Source organism: Ailuropoda melanoleuca, chromosome 3, assembly GCF_002007445.2.
Source record: "Ailuropoda melanoleuca isolate Jingjing chromosome 3, ASM200744v2, whole genome shotgun sequence".
Classification (NCBI taxonomy): domain Eukaryota; kingdom Metazoa; phylum Chordata; class Mammalia; order Carnivora; family Ursidae; genus Ailuropoda; species Ailuropoda melanoleuca.
Window position 1 is genome coordinate 9,793,114 of NC_048220.1, and position 25,523 is coordinate 9,818,636.

At 37.0% G+C, this 25,523-nt stretch overlaps 1 long non-coding RNA gene across 1 annotated transcript in view; it reads right to left on the reverse strand.

Annotated features, from left to right (window-relative positions):
* Positions 1 to 5,629, reverse strand: part of LOC109489041 — a 270,483-nt gene extending 264,854 nt beyond the window's left edge. The window contains exon 1 of the long non-coding RNA XR_004623979.1: positions 4,794 to 5,629. This is a non-coding gene — a long non-coding RNA (uncharacterized LOC109489041). The remainder of the gene's footprint in view (positions 1 to 4,793) is intronic.
* Positions 5,630 to 25,523: the final 19,894 nt, after the last annotated feature.

The following is a 25,523-nucleotide window of genomic DNA, read 5'->3' on the forward strand; positions in this document are numbered from 1 at the left end:
TTAAGTTTTTGTAGATATAAATATATAGATTTTTATAATATAATATATATAATATTATATAGAGAGAGAAAGAGATTTTTTAATCATTTTCAATAAAGGTCATTCTTCTTTTAGATCTAATTTAAAGGAATACCATTTCACTAAAGAATTGGGAACATTTGTAATATAGGAAAAGCCACCCCCACTTTGAATGAAATCTGTTTCAAAACTTAATAATTTCAAAATGTAAATGGCTTATTTAAACGATTCAATTTAGGGTGATTTCAGACTTCTTCTGAGACTTGTAATATGGGCTAATACCAGCAAACACAACAATGGACTCTTCTCTGACAGGGAAGGGAAGAGAATTGGCAAGTGAACTGATAGAACTTTCTTGTCTAGAGGGCACCTGGGTGGCTCAGTCAGTTGGGTATCTAACTCTTGATTTCAGCTCAGGTCACGATCTCTGTTGGGGTCCTGGGATCCAGCTCCACATCGGGCCCTGCACTCCGAGTGTAGTCTGCTTGAGGTTCTCTCCCTCTGCCTCTGCCTCTCCCCCTGCTCGTGCTCTCTCTCTCTCTAAATTAATTAATTAACTACTTAATTAAAGCACAAACCAGTTATTTAAAAAAAAAAAAGACTCTCTTGTCTAGGATTTGTAATAGGCTCTATTTTAGATTCAACTATCTACACATGCAGCCAGATCCTTCCGCATAGATGCCTTTGTGCTAAATCACTTTCATTTGTAAGACAACGTACCAGAGTTTTAATTTCCGTCTGTCATACTCTGGGGAGGATACCACCCAGAATGCGGGCTTTGAAAATGAGTAAGATCCAGGTTTAAATTCAGGCTTCAAACTGCTTATTATCTGTTTGACCTAACAGAGGTTTCTTCACCTTTTGAGCTTGCAGGAAAAAAAAATAATAATGAGTCTCACCTGAGATAATGTACAAAAATAAAATCACTGGCACCTCACAGATGATTGACTGGTAAGTTTTAATTGCGCCTTCCTGGGTGATGAGTCCCAAGAAGAATTAAATTTTTAACCTTATTTCTTTGATACTTTACCCCAACCAAATAAATTCATGACCCAGTATGTGTATATTGCCTGTGATCTCAGTAACAGGATCTAGGACTAAATAAGATAATGTATCTAAACTGCTCTGAGATCTCTTTTAATGCACTCTTTGGTAGGAGTTCAATGAAATAGTCACCTAAGTGCCTGAAAGTGATAGAAAGAGCTTTATTAAATAGACAGTGGAGACCACAGAAATGAGACCAACCCAATTACATTCTGCTGAGCATTTGATTAAATTTAGCTTTTCAAATCCTCTCGACAACCCTGTAAACTAAGTGATATTATTATCCCTGGTTTCCAGATAAGGAAACAGAAATGCAGATCAAATGAATGGTCTCTTCCGGGTAGTAGCTATCTTAATACAGTATGACTACTGTATACACAGCGATATGACAGTAGTTCAAGTATAACAGGGGTTGCTTGTTTCTAAGTAAGCCTCACATTTGTCAAACTCCAGAGCCTCATAAAATTAATTTTACTAAAACTGAAAGACACAGCTAGCCTCAGTTTCCATTAAATTCCTCAACACCTTAAGATGTTCCAAAACAAAACAAAATAAAACAAAACAAAACCTCATGTCAATTCAAACAACTCTATTTCCGAGGACAAGGAGGAGAGGGAGGACCCTGTGTAGGTCTGTGGCATGTGTTCAAGATTTTATCTCTGTAGCTTGTGGGGCTAGCAGTCATCTACATCCTTCAATCTGTACTGAAAATGTGAAGGCTATGGTGGAAAATGCCCACCAGGAATTGGAAGATTCCATTTGTCTTCAAACTGCCTTAGATTGACTCAATAGGATAGTTAAAACCAAAGCCACAGACTCTTTCACTATCATGATGTCTTGAAAAATTTAGAAATTATACAGATAACACAACACATAAGCAAAAGTGCACCTAAACCCTGTCATTTTCTCTCCATTATCTGTGTCACTGAACTGTGCTCATTGTTTTGGATTTAATATCATGATAGCATGTGGTCAAACTTGACAGAAATTGAACTGTCACTGGCCAGCCCTCATGAAGAGATCTTCTTAGCTCTAAAATAAATCATGACTCCCATCTTTATTTTCAGATTAGTTTTACCTTCTGAAAGCATCTTCAGTAAATCCAGAACACCATACTCCCATGGGATTAAACTGAATCAGTATATTTTCTTTGTTAACTTGAAATCACATTATACAATATGCTGGTCAAAAAGGGGGGGGATGATTGTATTTATTCTAGAAAAACTGGTTGCCCAGTAGGATTTGGAAAAAAACATAATAATTATCACCATTACAGAAGTACACTTCACATGCTGTCTTGTATGTTCAGTAAGAAATACTCTACATTGATAATATTTAGCCAGGGTCTGCACTTGCTTGATATTATAAATGTGCCATCTCTACTGCTGTGTCTCTGAACATCTGAGAAAAAAAGAAATGTACATGGTGAATCCAATCCACTTCAAGAATCTAATGATTTCTCACTTTTAAGTAGACAATAAAAAAAGTATGCTCCAACCAGAAATAGAGATTAATGAAAAGCCCATGACACACACAAATAATCACATTATATATACTCAAAACTAATATTTACTAAGTCAATTGTACAGCCAGCTTTACTCTTCTGACTGAACCCATAGATTCTCAATCCAGAAGTTATCACTAGCTGATTGTTAGAACTATGAACTGAATTGTCACGACAGAATGGTTAATATAGAAGAACCAAGAGATTATGAGTTATGAGGCTACATATTTTGAAATAGATGTTGCATTCCAGAATAAAACTGGAATTTCTCTAATTTCCAGAAATTTCCAGAGGGAATGAGGTTCCTGGAAATGAGGATAGGCATCATTTGGGATCATTTTCTCACAGCCCGAAACCCTGAGACTTCCTATCTCCCAGGCCTACTCTCCAATTGGATTTTCAGAGGCTGTCGGTAAGATGTATTACCTTTCTTGTGTTGAAATGGACACAGGTGAAGTGTTAAATATGGAACAGAGATGCTGTGAAAGTTGCATTGGACCTTCTGTGTCAACAGCAGTCATCAGTCTGTCAATCACCAAGCATGTGTTGAATATCAGCAATATACTCAACTAAAATGTGATCGGATTCATTGTTAGGATGACCCATTATACCGTTGAGTCAACAGTAGAGCAAACTTCAGTGGCTGACTTCTCAACTGCACCCATTCTTTCTTCGTGATCTTGCATGTAGATTCCAGAAGAGTAAGTACATAAAGCTAGTAACACATCGTGTGGCTTATAGTAAACATTAGACAAACAGTAATTATTATACAGGGATGGGAAAGAAACTTTTGAAAGGCTGGATGGTTCGAAGGGGATTAAAAAGTGAGACACCAAGATCAAAAATATTTGGCGACTGACAAGTCAAAAAGTATAACACCCTTTCAATGTAGTTGAAAAATTTATAAAGCTTTTTTTATCGTCTACCGACTAGCTGGGTACTACAAAGCTTCTCATGATATGCCTACTCGGGAAACACGTTTCCCTACCACTCCCCCCCAAAAATATGTCAGTAGTGTGCAAATCCTTTTAGACAGCTAGAGAACTCATACAGAAGAGGTTTCCTAGAAATTGAAATAAAGTAGAAACTGTCCTCAACTTAGTCAAGTTAGAGTTTTCAAGACATTTCAATACATTTTACTTACTTCCTGTTTTAGATTATTAGCAACTTCATTACTGTTATCTTATTTCTTATATGTTTATGTTTCACCTCTTTTGTGTAGAAAGTCAACCCATTAAGCACAGGTACATTTTCTTATGCCTTTGTTTTTAACTCCTACAACAGGGTCTTCCCCAAAGGACACAACCAACAAGTATTTGTTAATACGAGAATATTACCAGTATTCTTTTCCAATATTCCAACATGGCTGGACTCATTTTTTTCCCACAAATGCCATTAAGTATGAATTCATTTCACACATTAACTCTTTAGCAGAATTTCTTTGTAAGTTTTCAAACACACAATTAAAAGATAATAAAGCAATGAAAAGATGATCATACAGAAAAGCACATATCTGAAAAGTATTCGCACAGCCTGGTGCAATATTTTCTGACTGAAAAACAAAGAAATGGAAACAACAGATTTCAAATTTTAAGAAAAAAAGACAAATTCTAAAGTGATAGCTTGCAGCAATTTTACTATCTTATAATCTGTCTGCATTGTTTCTTCAGAAATACAGAAATAAACATTTTATTTTTCATGTATTTCACATCCTGTAATCTGAGTTATAACAAAAAAAAGGGGGGAGAATTTGAATTTCCAAACCAATGGGTAATTCAGCCTTGTGCTTCTCTCACTCTATTTCTCTATTACTACCTGATAAATATTACGGAAATGGATTACAGAAAACACATACTTTCATAGAACTCATCCAAGAATAAAAGCAAAGTAGCTAAGTCTCGGGTAAATTGAAAGTGGAAGTTAGCAGTAGATACACTGAGGGGTTTACCAGGACACAGAACATTAAGTACTGGACAAACAGGGTCAGTTGGTAAGAAGGTAAAAAAAAAAAAAAAAAGGAAGAGTGTCTAATTAAATTATTAAATAAAATGAATTATGCAATAATCTAGTTTCAAAATGCAAAAGGTTCTTTTGATTTGAACACTCCTAGATCAATCTTAACACAACACCACACTATTTGACTCCAGGTTGATGGCTGGCTGATCTAGAATGTGTATTTTTGCTGACCCAAAATAGAAATGGCATCTACTTTTCTGTGGCTGCTTACCTGATGACATGCCAGTTCATCTTCATGGGTACTCAAAGAAATTTAGCAAATGGAGACATGAACAGAACGTAAGTGACTCTGAAGACAAATGGCTATCTGGTCTCTCCTTCAGTTCTCTTTCTTTACTGGACTTCCTCTTGCTTAGATGAGTGAAAATGACATGGATAATTCTTCTGATCAGACTGCAGAGAAGAGATCAAAGATACATCAAATAAAATAAGACAACAATAGCAAAGTAAATATGAGAGAACTTGGACATTATTGGAAATAGAAACCGATTTCAACAAAAAACAATTTTCATCTAGAGAAACACAATCCATCTTATCTGCAAAATAGAAGTCAAATAATGAACTGAGCACACCCACCTTTCACTCTCTCATCAAATTCTCTAGAAATGACATTAAATTATAGATAAATGAAATCTTTAACAGCCCCCCAAATTAAGAAGTGTCGATATGACTAAGAAATATTGAGGAATCTCTGAAAACAGGAAGACAGATAACATATGAAATTGGAAACCACAACTCAAAGGGCTTGCAAGTCCTTGTACCAAAACATACGGGAATGTCTTTAAGGGGGGCTACAACTGCTTGCAGTGGGATCTGTGGGGAATAAAAGAAGTCCACGGGACCCACCAGTTTGATCGGTTAGACGCCCATGGTGTTTCACGTATCCACTCTATCCTCAATCAACTACACTAGAAGAGCAAACGGAGGACTTGTATTTGAAAGGCTGAGCAGAATCCCAGGATGCTGGTGTAATGATCTATCAGCATGGGAAACTCCTTGGCCAAGGGATGAAAAATCCCTTCCTGTCACTCCTCAGCATATGCTGCCCTGTCCTCAAAGAAAGATATTATTTTTAGGAAAGTTCATTTTTTTCATATGAGGAGTCCCAAATGATTATTTGTAGAAAAAAATAATTGATCACGTCCCCTTGGTTCACTTTCTACAATAGGAGACAGATAAAAATTGGACAGAAAATTGGTACTCTATCTGGTTATAGAACATTGAGAATTCACATGAATGTAAAAAAAAAAAATAGATTCAACTAACATGTCAGCCAGCTTTTGTAGAAGACTATACCTAACATTCACTATTAAAAATGCAGAACTACAATAAAACTTTTAAAAAAATAAATAGAAATACTTCATTATCAAAATTAAAATTTTGTATCTGAAAGAAGCTCTGCTCATTAGATTTCACAGTCAGTCCAAAAGGCCTGTCACATGTATGAGTAAAAGAACCAAGCAATTGGACAGTTTCACATCCATTCCATGTCCTAGAATTATATACCTCTGTATCCCTAGCAGCATCTCCCTCATCCCTGCCCCACGGTACCTGCCAGCCCGTGATATTTGCATCACAGGGAACCATGTGAGACTTGGCAGCCACATCCTAAAGCAATCACAAAGACTGTTTCCATCAGTGTGTGGTTCAGGAGGGAGTGTTGGGAGCTTTCTGATGTGAGGAGGAACTGGTCTGGTTCTCAGTTTGTCCATGTCCTCCACAATCTCAAGGCCACTATCTTCTCTGGCTAAGCCACGTATCTTCCCTATTTCCAGTGTGATACATTTTCACGCTCTTTTGTTACTCATCACAGAAGTAACTCCATCTCCAGAACCAACATATGCTTGGATGCCTCTATCTTTTCCCAGGACCTTCACCAATTTCTGAGGCTTTGCTGTATCTCAGCACTTCCTGAAACTGGAAACATCTAAAACAGGTGGAGGTCATCTTCGCAATCAGATGTTTCTCATGGGTGTTCTGTCCTCTGATTTCCCACAGTAAATGGGGTTTGGAGGGTTTGGCTCGCTTTCCCATCTGCCACTTGAGCTTGAAGTCTCTGAACTGCAAGACGTGGAGAGAACTGCGTATGTGCGAGGGGAGGGCTTCTTTTCAGCTTGACAGAAGACATATTTGATGAAAGACGGGCTTACAAACAGAAGCCACGCACTTCACTTAGGACATGTCCACTCTTGCAGGAGACTTAATCTAGGAAAACAGTTGGCTGAGGCAAGAAAACTGATGTTCAAAGTGATGAAGGGGCTTTTTGATCTAAGGATCTTAGATTCTTTTCACAGTGCAAAGTTTTCACATAAATCTTTTTTGTAAACCCAAATCACACGACCTCTAGCATTTTAACAGGGTATATGTTACATCCTTCCTGAAAACAGGCAAGTATTTCTTGAAAGATAAACCTTTAAGCTTCTTCACTATTTCTCAATTTTATTTTCACTAATACACACACACACACACACACACACACACACACACCATGTTTCCCCAGATAATCCTTTTAGTGTCAATACGGTTATTTCCACATAAAGCAGACGAAGGCAAACAGGGAAGATGTTCACTACTTCAAGCCCCATTTCTCTTGATCTTCAGAATGGACTCCACCCTCAGACTGGAGATTGAGAAACAGCTCTGGAATTCCTGAGAGATTTTCTCGCCAGCCATCTCTGCATTTCAAGGCATCAATCTCTGTTCTAGTTGCAGATTTCACCAAGGGATTACATTTAAACTGAATTTAAACACCATGGTGCACCCAAAGCATCAGCAGAGATGGTAACTGAGGCACAGGCTCCAAAAATCAAGGTTGTGCTCGCGCTCTGCAGAAGATGACATGTTCGCTCCACCCACCTTCCTAGCACCATCCAGACTATTTTGCTTCTTGAGCACTCTTTGAGTGGACCTCGACTGCTCTCTCTTGTTCTACTTTGTTTCTCTTTGTTAAAAATTTTCTGGAAGCTATACAAATGAGGGCCACCAATCTCAATTTCATTCCTCTCATAAAATTTTCCATTATACGGAATTCCATAACTTGCTTTTTCCTGTTTCACTCAAACAGAGAAAAAACAATTTTCCTCTTGAGCCACTCTTGAAGCTAGATGCACACAATAAGTCCATTTTTCGAAGAAAAAAATGAAATTTTTATACACAGGTTACTTTGGAACCTCATGAGCTTAACCATCAAATCTCGACAGACTGTGGTTCCACTGTATCTGTTTTCATGTGTTCTTTAGGATTTCACTTCAGGTAGTAAACAAGGCTTTTCACCCAGTCATAGGGCAGCCTCTGACACTACCACCACATCTGATGCTCTGTCTTCCCTAACAGTTCAGCCCCTAGTTTCAGCACAATTAAACAGAACACCCTTTGCTCTAAACCAAGGGTATTCTTATATAGTCTTAATCTAACTAAAAACATAGCATCATGTATAGACTTGTCCAATCACTATGTTGCACATCTGAAACTAATGTAACATTGTATGTCAACTACACTTCAATTAAAATAAATACACACTATGACAGAAGTATCATATTATGTCCATATTCTAATATTTCCATATTTTTAATACCAGCCAGAATATGCATATAGCAAATTAGACTACATCTGGCCTACAAACAAGAGCTTGGCAACACCAGATTTCCCACATATTTAACTTCTGCAATTAATGTATGGAATGGAATAAACTGTAAATTATAATCCATATATAAAAGCATCGCATTTGCAAATACCTTGTCAGGAGACTGGCACACCCAGAACTCATGACAGAGAGCATTCCATTAGCTTAACGAAAATTCAAAGTCAAAAATAAATTATAAATACAAAGCAACTCAAAATAAATTACAATTCTAGTTGAAAGAGATTTATTATGAATTAAGTGTAACATTACTAGCACTTTTTGAAATTATATAGAAAATACTAAAATTTATCATCTGTTCTTGTAATCTATAGGAAGGTGAAGCTTCCCTAAAACAATCTGGAAAACAGAAATGAGAATGGCCTCTTAAAAGTTACTATTACTGTTTAAGACCAACTCTTAACAAAAAGATCCAAACAAATTGAGACACAAATTTACCTACTGAGGCAGAATGGTCCCAAAGCCAGTAAAACTGGGTTATCACCTCGTCTGCTATCTAAAGAAAAGAGCTTCTCAATTTGAGAAGATTCATCAGGGTATACGGTGACAATGATCATTCTCACATCCATGTTCAAAAAAAAATAAAGGAAAAGACAGCAAATTATAGGACAATCGCAACTGTATATCCATTAGCTTAGAGTTAATATATAGGAAAAGTCCTTTGTGTGAATCCACGCACGGCAGCTATCTGCTGATTATGCTGACATGGGGAGAATATGAGGATCTTATAGATCAAAATTCTTATTTCTGAGTAGTAAATTTTCATGGTAAACTAATAAATTGTCTGAATCTTACATGGTATTAACTCTATTCCCTAAGTTAATGTCATTTTAAAAGGCAGGAACAGTTGGACCTATTTATCATTAAATCTTCCATTACCAGGGCAAAGTCTGACGCACATCATAGTCTTGATAAGAATTTTTAAGACTGTGTAATCCAAACACCTTTAGGGTAACCTAGTCTCTATGGCAGCAATATTTGCTTAACAAATAGACATAATAGAAAATCTGGTTTGAAATATCAGCTGTGAGATAAGGTTTAAAAATGTGTTCACTTCTGAGAAAAGTCTCTTAGACAATATTTCAGGATCCATAAGGTCGAGTACCAGATAATGAAAAATGGAAAATTCAACAAGGTAATGGAGGACAACAAATAAATACTGTCATTATGTTGGAAAAGTCCATGTCAGTTATCTACGAAATGTGTTACAGAACTTGCAGACAACACTGACCTGAGAAGGGCTGTATGTCTCAACTATACCAATGGTTTGAGTACCCACGAATATTTCTCCAAATGGGGTGAAAGTGGATAGAAATTACCATCACCAAATTGGCACATTTCTCCAACATTTAAAATAAACATTAGTTATTTTTAAAAAGCATAAAAAAACAAATTTTAAACTTCAACTTTAAAAAAGTTTACATTAGGGGCGCCTGGGTAGCGCAGTCGTTAGGCGTCTGCCTTCAGCTCAGGGCGTGATCCCGGCGTTCCGGGATCGAGTCCCACATTGGTCTCCTCTGCTGGGAGCCTGCTTCTTCCTCCCCCACTCCCCCTGCTTGTGTTCCCTCTCTCGCTGGCTGTCTATCTCTGTCAAATAGATAAATAAAAAATCTTTAAAAAGAAAAAAAAAGTTTACATTAAACTTTAACACACAACCCCCCCCACCAAAAAAAGAAAACAATTAGAGCACTTGTACCCTTCATCCAAAGTACTTCATGTAAAACAAAACACAAACTTTACTGGTAATAAATCTAAATCTCCATAACTATGGCATAAGTAGTCTCAAGGAACCAGCTATTAAAAGTATGCAGATTATAGTTGAAAATAACTATAGAATAAATAGCAATGGGCTCTGGTTCTGAGAAGATACACATCTAGTAAAACTAGTTTGGATCTGTTGGCCAAGATCAACCCTGGAAGAACTGAAGTATGAAAATGCAGAAAACCGTGAAATCCCCCAAATAATGAGGAGCTATTTTGAGCTAGTATTTACATATGAGTATGTAGAAGGCTTGGGGGTGGGGAGTGGCACTGATCTGGGTTTAGGGGAGGAAAATCCATTGGTAGACAAAGTTCTAAGTTCCTGCCTTATTGGGAGAGAGTATAAATATCAACTCAAATCATAAAAATAAGAAAGAATTAAAAAGAAACAGAAGAAAGAAATAACCAAATAATAAGCTGGTAAAGTTGGAGAGGGGACAAGATGGCGGAGGAGAAGGGGACTCCAGTTCAATCAGTCCCCCGAATTTAGCTGGATATCTACCAAACCATTCTGAACACCCATGAAATCAGCCTGAGATGTAAGAATATATATCTGGATCTCTCTACAAGCAGAAAATCAGAGGTTGCAAGGTATGGAGGAGGGAGTTGTGGTTCTGCAGGCAACTACAGGAAGATAAACAGAAGGGGGAGGGAACCACCATAAGCCGGCCCCTGGAAAGTGACAGAACACTGGAACACAATAGTAACCCGTGTCGGGGACCCGAGATAAACCGCGGACGGGAAGAGCCTGATAACAGCACTCAGACAGGATCCAGGACCAGGGGAGAGTTCACAGCTAACACCAAGGAAATAGAAATAGTTATTAGAAATTATTACTAGCAACTATATGCCAACAAATTAAGCAACCTGGAAGAAATGGATGCTTTCCTGGAAACCTACAAACTACCAAGACTGAAACAGGAAGTAGATAATATGAATAAACCAATAACCAATAATGACATTGAAGCAGTAATAAAAACCTCCCAAAAAACAAGACTCCAGGGCCAGATGGCTTCCCAGGGGAATTCTAACAAACACTTAAAGAAGAAAATAATACCTATTCTACTGAAGTTGTTTCAAAAAATCAGAACGAAGGAAAACTTCCAAACTCCTTCTGTGAGGCCAGCTTTACCCCAATCCCAAAACCAGGCAAAGACCCCATCAAAAAGGAGAATTACAGACCAATATCCCTGATAAACATGGATGCCAAAATACTCAACAAGATCCTAGATAATAGGATCCAACAGTACATTAAAAGGATTATTCACCACGACCAAGTGGGATTTACTCCTGGGATGTAAGGGTGGTTCAACATTTGCAAATCAATCAATGTGATAGAACACATTAATAAAAGAAAAGACAAGAACCATATGATCCTCTCAATTGATGCAGAAAAAGCAGTTGACAAAATACAACATCCGTTCTTGATTAAAACTCCTCAGAGTATACAGACAGAGGGAACATTCCTCAATATCACAAAAACCATCTATGAAAAGCCCACAGTGAATATCCTTATCAATAGGGAAAAGCTGAGAGCTTTTCCCTTAAGGTCAGGAACACGATAGGGATACCCACTCTCACCACTATTATTCCACATAGTGCTAGAAGTCCTACCCTCAGCAATCAGACAAAAAAAAGAAATAAAAGGCATCCAAATTGGCAAAGAAGAAGTCAAACTGTCTCTCTTCATAGATGACATGATACTTTATGTGGAAAACCCAAAAGACCCTGCCCCCAAATTACTAGAACTCATACAGCAATTCAGCAATGTGGCAGGATACAAAATCAATGCAGAGAAATCAGTTGCTTTTCTGTACACTAACAATGTAACTGTAGAAAGAGAAATTAAGGAATCAATTCCATTCACAATAGCAACAAAAACCATTAAGATACCTAGGAATAAACCTAACCAAAGAGGTAAAGGATCTATACTCTAGAAACTACAGAAAACTTATGAAAGAAATTGAGGAAGACTACAAAAAGAAAAACATTCTATTCTCACGGATTGGAAGAATAAACATTGTTAAAATGTCTATCCTGCCCAGAGCAATTTACACTTTCAATCCCATCCCTATTAAAATACCATTGGCATTTTTCAAAGTGCTGGAACAAATGATCCTAAAATTTGTATGGAACCAGAAAAGACCCCAAGTCACCAAGGAAATGTTGAAAAAGAAATCCAAAGCTGGGGCCATCACAATGCCTGACTTCAAGCTATATTACAAAGCTGTGATCACCAAGACAGCATGGTATTGGCACAAAAACAGACACATAGATCAATGGAACAGAACAGAGACTCCAGAAATGGACCCTCAACTCTATGGTTAACTAATCTTTGACAAAGCAGGAAAAAATATCCAATGGAAAAAAGACAGTCTCTTCAGTAAGTGGTGCTGGGAAAATTGAACAGTTACATATAGAAGACTGAAACTGGATCATTCCCTTACACCGTACACAAAGATAAACTCAAAATGGATGAAAGACCTCAGTGTGAGACAGGAATCCATCAATATCCTAGAGGAGAACATAAGCAATAACCTCTTCAACATCAGCCGCAGTAACTTCTTTCAAGACATGTCTCCAAAGGCAAGGAAACAAAAGCAAAAATGAACTTTTGGGACTTTGTCCAGATAAAAAGTTTCTGCACAGCAAAGGAAACAGTCAACAAAACTAAGAGGCAATGCACAGTATGGGAGAAGATATTTGCAAATGACGTTACAGATAAAGGGCTAATATCCAAGATCTATAAAGAACTTCTCAAACTCAACACTCAAAAAACAAATAACCCGGTCAAAAAATGGGCAGAAGACATGAACAGACACTTCTCCAAAGAAGACATACAAATGACAAACAGACATATGAAAAAATGCTCCAGTCACTTGCCATCAGGGAAATATAAATCAAAACCACAATGAGGGGCGCCTGGGTGGCACAGCGGTTTAAGCATCTGCCTTCAGCTCAGGGCGTGATCCCGGTGTTATGGGATTGAGCCCCACATCAGGCTCCTCCGCTGTGAGCCTGCTTCTTCCTCCCACTCCCCCTGCTTGTGTTCCCTCTCTCGCTGGCTGTCTCTATCTCTGTCAAATAAATAAATAAAATCTTTAAAAAAAAAAAACCACAATGAGATACCACCTTACACCAATTAGAATAGCAAAAATTAACAAAACAGGAAACAACAAATGTTGGCGAGGACATGGAGAAAGGGGAACCCTCTTACACTGTTGGTGGGAATGCAAGCTAGTACAGCCACTCTGGAAAACAGGATGGAGGTTCCTCAAGATGTTAAAAATAGAGCTACCCTATGACCCAGCAATTTCACTACTAGGTACTTACCCCAAAGATACAGAGGTAGTGAAAAGAAGGGCCACATGCACCCCAATGTTCATAGCAGCAATGTCCACAGTAGCCAAACTGTGGAAGGAGCCAAGGTACCCTTCAACAGATGAATGGATAAAGAAGATGTGGTTCATATACCACATCGACATGGATGGAAACTGGAGGGGATTATGCTAAGTGAAATAAGTCAAGCAGAGAAAGACAATTATCATATGGCTTCACTCATATGTGGAACATAAGCAATAGCACAAAGGACCATAAGGGAAGGGAGGGAAATCTGAAGGGGAGAAATCAGATAGGGAGATGAACCATGAGAGATTATGGACCCCAGGAAAAAAACTGAGGGTTTCAGAAGGAAGGAAGTTGGGGGGAGGAGTAACAGGGTGATGGATATTAAGGAGGGCATGTGTGGTGATGTGCGCTGGGTGTTATACGCAACTAACAAATCATTGCACACTACATCAAAAACAAATGGCTAACTGAACATAATTTTTAAAAAAGTACATTCTGCAGTGGGTGGATGTAATGTTCAACATATATTAATTTGTTGATAGTTACTAACATCTACTGTGTTCTTACTGATAGTTTGTTTAGTTTTTCAGTCAGTTTTTCAGTCAGTTTCTGAGAGGAGTGTTAACATCTCTAGCTTTGCTTATTATTCCATGCTTCCATTCCATTACATATCAGTTTTTGCTTCATGTATTCTGAAGCTCTATTATTTAATGCACACATTTATGATGAAAAATAAATAAATCAATTGGTAAAGTTAATAGAAATAGGTCCAAATATATCAATAATTATAATAATTACAATAAATATAAATACACTAAATTGGAAAACTAAATATTAAGGACCAATAGGTATATGCTGTTCGTAATTCACCAAAAACATAAGAACATGTAAATATTGGGAGAAAATGGTACAGCATGACTTATCTCAGAAAAACTAACCAAAATAAAACTGGAATAGCCCTATTAATATCAGATAGAGTACACTTTAAGAGAAACAGCACTATTAAGAATGGAGAGGATCATTGCAAAATGATAAAGTTCTCAATTTACCAAAAGAATGTAACAATTTAAAATATATGTGTATAGGTCAACCAAGATGGCTGCACAGAAGACTCCTGAACTCCTCTCCTCCCATAGACACACCAAGCAATTTCTTCTGAAAAAATCCAGAATAGCCAAAAGGTTCCTATACATCAGGCAAATCAGAAAATATCCACAGGGAAACAGGTTAGAAAGTCTGAGACACAGTCTCACCATAAACCCAATTCCTGGCACAACACCATGCAATCAGGAGGTAACTCTCAACTCCAACCTTCTCCCTGAAAAGCAAAGTCCTTGACTTCAACTGCTAAGACTCCCATTCAAGGCAAAGACATCTAAAACACCTAGCTCTGAAAGCCAATGAAGCTTGTGTCCATGAAACCCCAAGACTAGCAAAAAATTAGCAGTTTTTCATAGGTGTGTAAATACTCACCATGGCTATCCACTCATGGCTTAGCTCAGAAGCAGTTGGAAAAATGCCCATCTCCTAGTGTTACAAAAATGATAAGAAATCAAATGTAAGAAGAAAACTGGAAAAGTCACAAACATGTGGAGATTAAATAACATGCTACTGAATGACCAATGGGCAAAAGAATAAATCAAAGGAGAAATCAAAAATATTTTCAGACAAATTAAAATACAAACACAATTTACGGGATGTAGCAAAAGCAGTACTATAAGTCAAGTTCATACCAATAAATGCCTACATTAAGAAAAAGACAAGGCTCAAATAAACAACCTAACTGTACATCTCAAGGAATTAGAAAAAGAACAGATGAAACCCAAAATTAGTAAAAGGAAAGAAATAAGAAAGATCAGAGCACAAATAAACGAAATGGAGACCAAAAAAAAATAGAAAATATTAATGAAAATAAAAGTTGGTTTTCTGAAAAGATAATGAAGGTAGACAAACCTTTAGCTATATTTATGAAGAAAAAAAAGAGGACTTAAATAAAATTATAAATGAAAGAGGAGACATTCCACTGATATCACAGAAATACAAAGGATCACAAAAGACCACCATGAATCAGTCTATGCCAACACATTGGACAACCTAAAGGAAATGAATAAATTCCCAGAAACATATAATCTACCAAGACTGAATCATTTAGAAGAAGGAACTCTGAACAAATCACGAATAAAGAGAGTGAATCAATAATTAAAAACCTCCCAAAACAAAAGCTCAGGACCAGATGGCCTAACTGGTAAATTCTTACAAACACGTAAAGAAAAATTAATGCCAATCCTCAAACTCCTCCAAAAGAGTAAAAAATAGAAAATGCTTCCAAATTCATTTTTTGAGAATAAAACTACCATAATATCAAAACCCAGCAAAGACACCACACCACAAGAAAAGACAACTATAGGCCAATATCCACAAGAAGTATAGATGCATAAATTCTCAACATAATACTAGGAAACTGAATTAAATAGCACATTGAAGAGATCTTGCACCATGACCAAGTAGATTATCCCTGAGATGTAATGACGGTTCACAGTGTATGAAAATCAGCTAATATGATTTACCACATATAATAGAATAAAGGATAAAAATCACATGATCATCTCAATCAAGGCAGAAAAAGCATTTGGCAAATTCAATACACTTTCATGATAAAAGCTTCCAACAAACTAGGAACAGAAGGAAATTATCATAGCATAATAAAGACCACATATGCAAAGTCCACAGCCAATTTCATACTCAACAGTGAAAACCTGAAAGTTTTTCCTGTAAGATCAGCACAAAGCAAGGATACTCAATCTCACCACTTCTAGTCAATATAGTATCGGAGGTCTCAGCCAGAAAAACTAGGCGAAAAAAAGGAAAGAGAAGAAGAGAAAAAAAGGAAGAAAGGAAAGGAAGGAAGGGAAGGAAGGAAGGGAAGGAGGGAAAGGAAGGAAGGAAAGGAGGGAAAGAAAGAAGGGAAGGAAAGGAGGGAAGGAAAGGAAGGGAAGGGAGGAAGGAAAAGAAAGAAAGAGCATCCAAATGAGAAAGGAAAAGTAATACTGTCCTGGTTTGCAGAAGACATGATCTTACATACAGAAAAACAAAAAGATGCCATAAAAAAACTGTTATAAGTAAGAAACAAATTTATCAACTTTCAGGTTATAAAATCAATATACACAATCAGTTGCATTTCTATACACTAATAATGAACTAACTTAAAGAAAACTAGGGAAGCAATCCCATTTGCAATAACACCAAAAAAAATAAACTTTACTAAGGAGGTGAGAGACTAATAAATTGAAAACAACAAAGCGATGACGAAAGAAATTAAAGATACAAATAGCAAAACATCTTGTGTTTATGCATTGTCAGACATACTATTGTTAAAAAGTCCATACTACCCAAAATGATCTACAGATTCTATGCAATCTCTATCAAAACCCCAGTAGCACATTTTACATAAATAGCAAAACCAATTCTGAAGCTTATATGGAAACACAAAGGACGCTGAATAACCTGTTCAGTCTTGAACAAGATCAAAGCTGAAGGTATCACACTTCCTGATTTCAAACTCTATTACAAAGCTATAGTAATCAAAACAGTATGGTATTGATATAAAACCAGACATGTAGATCAATAGAACAGAATAGAGAGCCCAGAAATAAACCTATGTCTATAGGGACAATTCATTCTCAACAAAGTAGCCAAAAATATACAACAGGGAAAGGAAAGTCTCTTCAATGAATGGTGTTGGAAAAACAAGATAGCCAGAATGCCAAAGAATTAGAATGGATTCTTATCTCACACAAGACAAAAAAATCAACTCAAAATGGATTAAAGACTAAAACTTAAGACCCGAAACTATAAAACACAGAGAAGTAAACACAGGGGAAAGCTTCAAGACATCGGTGCTGATAATGATTTCATGGATAGGACACTAAAAACATACCTAAAAATTCAAGAACAGAAAAGAGAAAGTGTATCAAACTAAAATACTTCTGCAAAGCAAACAATCAACAAAGGCAACCTACAGAATGGGAGAAAATGTTTTCAAAGCTTTTATCTGGGGAGTAAATTTCTGAAATATATAAGAGATTCTGAGATATAAACTAATGAATGACTGGAGAATGGGCTAAAGATTTAAATAGACATCTCTGCAAAGAAGACATACAAATGACCGACAGGTATATGTACCAATGCTCAATGTCAATAACCATTAGGGAAAGGCAAATGAAAGCTACAATGAGATTTCACCTCATACCTATCACGGTGACTACTATCAAAACAACAAATGACAGCAAGTTTTGAGAAGGATAATGAAAATGTATATATGGATAAAATGGAATATTACTTGGCCTTCAGAAAGAAAGAAATTATGCAATTGGCAACAACACAGATGAACTTCAAGGGATTTCATGGTAAGAGAAATAAGCCCATCACAGAAGGACAAATACTGCATGATTCCATTTATACAAGGAATCTAAAATAGTCAAACTCATAGAATCAGAGAATAGTATGATGGTTACTCAGGACCAGAGGGATAGGAAAACAGGAATTGTGAGTCAACGGGCATAAAGTTTCAGTTATGCAACATGAGTCAGCTGTAGACATCTGCTATACAACATTATACTTGTAGTTGAAGATACTGTATTATACACTTAAAAATTTAAGAGGTCAGATCTCTTGTTAAGTGTTCTTAACACAAAAAATAAAATTTTAAAAATAGTAATGAAGTCAGGAATGGTACAAGATGATGATGATACCGATTGTTACTATTTTTATTTTATATTGAGTTAGAGGCCCGAACTGCACAATAGATCAGAAATAAAGATTAGAGTTGAGGAGACAAACCTGTTATAATTGTAAATTATATCATTAACTGCATTTTAAAAACTCAAAATTATTGATCTCTTGGCAACGTGGCTGGATACACAGTCAGATGCATGTCTAGACAAGAGCAACAAACAACTAGACAATTTGATTAAAAGAAAAAGACATCATTTTGCAATAGCATCAAAGAATACAAAGCCGAATACCAAAGAATAAGTCTACCAAAAGGCATTTGGGATCTCCACAATGAAACTGTAGGACATTACAGAAACGCATAAAGTTTTTTCTAACGTAAGCTAACTCTTTTCCAATCTCCATTAACACTCAGCTCCAGGGTCACTGAGGTTCTAGAAATTGGATTTTCAGAGAAAGTTGAGTCATTTGCGGACTTTTAATGACTACAGTCTTTTGCATCAGGCCCAACTGCCTTCCTAGCACCCCTCTGGCCTACTCAAAATGGTTCTCTACTCCGACTAGTTATCCACTGATTTCCCAGGTTACTCCTTTGGAAGAAAGTCTATGTTTTCAGAAACCCAGCTAAGTCATATTAGACCTCTCAAAATGTCTTCTCATTATGATCAGGTTTTGGGTTTTTGTTTTGTTTTGTTTTCAACCCTTATTTAATCCTCCCTTATCCCAATGCACATTTCCCACAATTATAGCAAAGTTAGTCCTAGTTTGTATATCCTTCTATTATTTGTGCCCAACACTAGTTATCGGCTCTTCACAAAAAATGAATTCCAAAAATGCACATTTGCATATATGCATTTATGTATGTAACCCCTACAACATAGTGATATTACTGCATTACATGCATAACTAGAGGGCCTATTCAAAATCTTTTGAACTCCCCATTCACATTAATGTGGGAGGCAGAGGTAGATTGAAAAATAATGAAATTTACAAGCAGTCAACCAGTTTTTTCAACAACTTTTTAAAAACCTAGTAATTGTTTTGTCTCTGATTTCTGTTTCTCTAATGGCATATATATTCATAAAGGCAAATGTAAATATATACATATACATCAAAGACGTAGGACGTGCAAAAAAAAACTTAAGGTGGAGTCAGTGAAGTCCTTAATTTGATATATCAAAAAGTCTTCCAGCTTGATGTAACCCCAAGTGCCTGCAATACGCCTTAAAAAACAACAAAATGAACAGCTGAATGAAGAAAAACCTGATGTGGTGAAAGTTATCTTAAGCCATGAGAAAAAAAAATTTTGAGATTAAACTTCCGTTTGATTCAAGTCTTTAGACTACAAGCCAATTGGGTGACAAGTGAATTTGTCTTGGCGTTCATAACCATTCAAAAATCTTTACAATTTCCCCTGAGAAACGACAGGCAAGTATTTACCAACGTTCATAGGAGTCTGTTCTCTGAATTCGAAGCTCTCATCGTCATAAAAGAGTTGGTATGTATTCTGCGACAGGAAACTTTCTCTTGGAATAAAATCTGTGATTTAATTTCAAGGCTTCAACTTACCTTCTCTAAGTTGCCTATGAAAAGGAGGTAAGCGTCCTGCCCTGCGGAGGGAAAAGTCCGGGGAAGTCTTCATGTTTATACACTCATGACCTCATTAACTTGCAACACATTGAACGCCCCTTCCCTCTCTTAGCACCTCAGAGGTTCCTTTCTTGTCTTCTCCTCATTTGCACCCAGCCTAACGGCCACCTCAGTGCACCGCACCGAGAGCACTGTTGTGACCTCACCAGTGTTCACCATGTAGGGACAGCCAACACTGTCATTCACTCCTTGACTTACCATCTATAGCGTCTTCATTCTTCCCTTCCAGAGGTCCACAGACCAGGCACTCAGCCTGTCCTCAATCGACAAGCACACTTGTAGTGATTACTGAGTGTCCTAAGGTAGGTTGTTTTCTCTCGGGGACTCAAAATATAAATATATGAAGCCAAACCTATAAAACCCAAATCAAGTCAGATATGGCAGCTGCTGCAAGGTTTCCAAACTCAGCTCTTATCCCTGTCTTTTCTACTAACTATATCAAACTCTTATCATTCTCACCCAAAGCCCTTCTCCACACTTGGCCCCAATCACTTCTTATACACAAACCACTTCATGGAAACCACACCAAATTCATCACACTCACTTTATGATTCCTCGGTCCGTGTTGCTTGCTCTCTCTGCGGGTGAAGGGCTTTTTTTTTTTTTTTTTAACATGGCCATTTTCCACAAAACTAGAACAAATAATGCTAAAATTTGTATGGACCCACAAAGGACCTCAAAGAGCCAAAGCAATCTTGAGAAAGAAAAATAGAGCTGGAGATATCCTACTTTTTTTTTTAAATATTTTATTTATTTGACAGAGAGAGACAGCGAGAGAGGGAACACAAGGGGAATGTGAGAGGGAGAAGCAGGCTTCCCGCAGAGCAGGGAGCCCTATGCGGGCCTCGATCTCAGAACCCTGGGATCATGACCTGAGCCAAAGGCAGATGCTTAATGGCTGAGCCACCCAGGCACCCCTCCTATTCATTTTGAGACCCACCTCAAAATTTACCCCCAATTTGTAGCTTGGCCAAATTCTCCATCCAATTTCTAGGCAGAAGGAAAAAAAAAAAAAAACTTGCTCTCTCAGATGTTCTCCAGATTTTTATATACCTTCCTATTACAGCATGAAGTATACTGTATTATGATTCTGGCTTTATGTACTGGTCTTTCTTAAATCTTCACATTTAACTGATTGGAGTGGGCATTTGTCATTTGGGGGCTTTCAGCAAACCACATCTTTACTATTTGGGGTAGAGTTGTCAGAATTAGCAAAAACAAATACAGGACACTCACTTAAATGTGAACATATTTATACTAAAACATTAACCAGTATTTATTTAAAATTCAACTTTAGTTATCTTGTATTTTATCTCACATCCCCAAATCGGGGAAAAAAAAACCAAGATAGGTGGGTGACAGAGTCACGTTTCCATTAGAAATGGCACAGGGGAGCAGACGATCTCTCTGCAAAGCCCAAGTATGGGGGCAAGACCTACACTCAGCTATTCCCCATCCAGTCTCTGACCCTGGAGTGGAGTATCCAGTGGAAAAGCCAATATCCAGTCCTCGCGCTGACGGTTTCCAAGGAAGAGTTAGCAGCATCCCTCCCAGACTATTTTGGCTATGACCATAACTGCTAAGCCACCCATGATGACTGTTTCTCTGAGCCTAACTCACATACTCCTCATCAATTCCAATTTCCAACCACTGTTTTATTTTTCTGGATATTATGTTTTACCATTCAAAATATCACATATTTGTTTATTTGGTGTCTATCTTCCCTAATAGAAATATAAGCTTTCTGAAATACAGGCTTCCAGGTCTTTGCTTTGTTCCCTGGTTTCCCCCTCATCCCAGGATGGGACTCAGCTCATGGTAGGTGCTCAGGGTAGGTTTGCGGAATAAAGAAAAGTAATGAAAGAATGCTTTCAAACAACTAAATTTTTCATTTAAATTTAACCAGAATTGATTTCCATTTTGAAACCAAAATACTTATTTACTACATTCAGTTATTTGTGGCAGTAGATGCACAGATAATTTAATGCAGGATCATGTCCACCACATCAAAAATAAATTATACAGATCTTGGGTGAAACGACAAAATGACTCTGGCAAAGTCTATAAATTTTGGTACTGGATACAGCAGGCTCAGTAATTAAGAAATCAGACAAAATAAATGATGGGCCAGTTTGTAGCCAACAGATGCCACTGCTTCTATGGTATAAGTTCTGTATTTCAAAAAGAATGGATGAGGAAGCAAAGATTTTTCTTTATAAAAAGAGAAAAACTTTCTCATGAAGTAGAATGGTGCTGTTCCTCACCATTTCTCTCTTTTGTAATAGTAATTTCATTTTATAAAATATGACACAACATTAAATAAATCCTTATTCACATATTATAGTAAAATAGTCAAAAGCAGGGTTGTTTCTTTTTTTTAGTGCTATTTTTCCACCCAATATTCTTGCAGAAATGGCCCTTTAGCAGTTGTTTTTCTAAAATTAAACCTCTTTATGAAATCAGAATGTGGTAGGGGTGTTTTTAATTTTACAATAAAATTAAACACTTGCCCCCATCAAATTGTAAAGCATATTATTCCTCTACAACTAGGACTTTAAAGATTTGCTTTTAAATTCAGTTATGTCATGACATTGTCCCACAGAATAGCTTGGATTCATCTCTTTTCTTAAATCCATATTCCAACATTAAGACAATCCCATGTTCCCCTGAACTGTGCCCTTTCAAACACACACACACACACACACCCCTAAGAGAAAAGGGACAGTCAAAAGGAGACTGATGAGTGAAAGGAAACCAAAAGGAAGAGGAACAAAGATCCAATCAACCCTGTTCGAACTCTGTGTTTGTGCGCCTAGAATAGAAACATTGGGTGTCCTCCAGCGTTAAGTCTGTGCTTGTCCTTACTCCCCCAATCACTCTCAAATGGAGAACTCCAAAGTTTCCAGCTGATGACCCAAATTCATTTATATATTCTAAGATTCTTATTTATTTGAGAGAGAGAACATGAGTGGGGAAGAGGGTCAGAGAGAGAGAGAGGGAGAAGCAGACACCCTGCTGAGCAGGGAGCCCAACATGGACCCTGAGATCATGATCTAAGCTGAGGACAGATGCTTAACCTACTGAGCCACCTGGTGCCCGACCCAAATTCATGTAAACCTGACTTTACTTCCAGATGTCATGAACAACTTCTAGAATCCAGAGTCTACCTTTGCATTTATTACTCCTACTTCCTGTTTAGGACCCATGCCCAGTGCTCTGTTATCAACACTCCACTGACTTGGGAACCTCAACCACAGCTCTCTGCATTAAAGCCTCTGTGGGACCTTCCTCCCTTCTTTTTCTTGACTTCTTAGCAAACTTGCACATAGCTGTCCTTCTCCTCACATACATTCTCTTCCTTTGAATTCTGTGACATCGGCTCCACTGGTTTTCCTCTCTTCTTACTAATCATTCCTTTTTGGTCTTCTCTAACTGCCTCTCCTCCTCCGTGTAACAGTCCAATATTGGGATTACTTCTAACTTTTAAATATAGAGTGGTTCTAGGTTCCCTTCTCTTTAAATCCTCCGCTTGTTAAATAACAAGTACATGCTTTGCAGATAAAATGTTCGAGGTAAATTCCTGTCGACTCCAGGTTTTGTATGTAATGTAATGACACCTAATTTGATATCTCTAGCTCTGACAGCTGCTCTGAATGTCAGACCTTTACGTCCAACTGCATAATTAGTAGCCCAGGCAGATATTTCACAGGCCCTTGATTTTATTCAAGTAAAATCGAACTCATGATATTCCTTCAAAAAGTCATCCTTGTTCTGGGTCTATTATTTAGTCAAGGGTGGTCACCAAAGGTCCAGAGCACTGGTTACGATTCCAACAGACGTGGGCTTTAGTCTTACCTCAGACAACTCAGTCCCATATCAACTAGCTACTTAGCTTCAGAAAATATTATTATATTATTAATTGGATGAATGAATAAAGAATCAGCACCCAAGTGCATTTTTCTCTTCATTCTTTCTCATTTTCCAATTACCACTGGTATTCCCCCAGTATACTTTTTTCTGAGTCACATCTGTCCTTGTGAACAAAACTCTGTTTTATAGAATTGCTTGGGCATCAGATTCCCCTCTCTTATTTCAAGTTTGGCTTTAGAAACTATGGCATTTCCTTTTAATGGTCTTTGTGTTCTATGCTTCCAAAACTTGAGTTCCTTATCTGGCATTTTCTAAAATATTCTCCTACATCAATCTTTTCTACAAAAGATGTATTATTACTTAACAAAACTCCCTATCACTAATTTTAAGTAAACTTTAAGTGTTATGATTTTCATTTATAAAAATAAAGTATATATTGAAATTGGTATTTTTATTAATTTCCTATCAGGAGTAGCAAAGATATTGTCTCTCATCTTACACCAAGATCTCAAAATAATGCCATCAATAAATAAGATTAGTGATAGATTAAGTAATAGATAGAGATTGGCTTGATTTATTTTCTTAGTCTTATAAGTCAACCATAATGGCAGTAAGTGTGCATAATTCTGGCTGAAAAGCTAAACAGGGACCCAAAAATTATGAAGAACTTTCTCATCAAACACTATTTCCAATGGTCCTTCAGAATATAAATTGGCAACCACACCACATTAAAATGTTTTAATTTGCAAGGCAGTCGCAAATAGATTTCCATTTGCTACTTTATATTTGGCCCTGGAAAGTAATTTTATGGCGACATCTAGATATCAGTGTAAAATATAACCATGACATATTATCAATTTTTTCTCTGATGAGAGAAGAAAACCATCAAGCACTTGGTAAGAATCAAACTCATGGTATGAGCCATTTGCTCCATAATTTAGTCTTGTTTTAAATCTTGGACTACTTAAACAGAGTACAGTCATGATATATCTGTTCAAAGCAGGAAGTTTAGCCTTTTCTAGATTCAAACATATCAATGGGGTTCATCATTTGACTAAACCTTGAAATTATCGGCATAAAAAGTTTCAAGAAAAATATTTTATATCATCTTTATTTCAAAAACTGGTGAGAGTACCTGTTTTTCACTGACAGCTAGAATCTTCTAGCAAAAAAAAAAAAAAAAGAGTCCTATGCAATCTTCTTTCTTCTCAAACATACTGAAAAGACATATGAACACTCACAATAATGTGACTGTATTCATAATTCTTAGGATTTCATTTCATGGCCAAGAGAAAAAAATTGTTTCCAATCATCTACTGTGAATAAAGCTGTTCATTCCCGGTGTTCAAAGCAATGCACCCGCTAATGCTATTCCTTCCTGTCCAAAGGCTCCTGCTCTCCCAGGCCAGTGTCAAGACACCTTTTCTATGGTGCAGCACAATTCAAATATAATCATTAACAATTCTTTTTTAATTTCTGCAGCAATATATTTAGTGATAACCGAAACAGAGACCCACTGAGCACTTTTCTCTTGTAAACCAACTGCATAGTTGCCAAGATGTGTGCATGTGGAGCCCATCACTGGTACTGTCCAAACAAAACTGCTGAGTGTTTAGTAAGTGCAAGATGATAACTGCCTTTTTAAATCATATCTTTTTATGTTAGTCAACACCCAACAATATTATTTGATTCAAAAATTGTAACCTGCAAATTTTCTTTTCTTTCTCAACATAATTATACCAGTTTATCCTCATCTTGGCAAAAGCACGACATTCTTTTTTTTTTTTGAGGAATGTAGTATCAAAAAATCTCACAGTAAATTTTGTGTCTTCTTGACTTAATAACAAGATTCAAGAATTTCCTATGCATTGTCAATTTTTTCTACCTGCCAAAGATTTTGGAGTTTCCCCAGCTCTTCAATTTCACCAATTGCCTCTATCT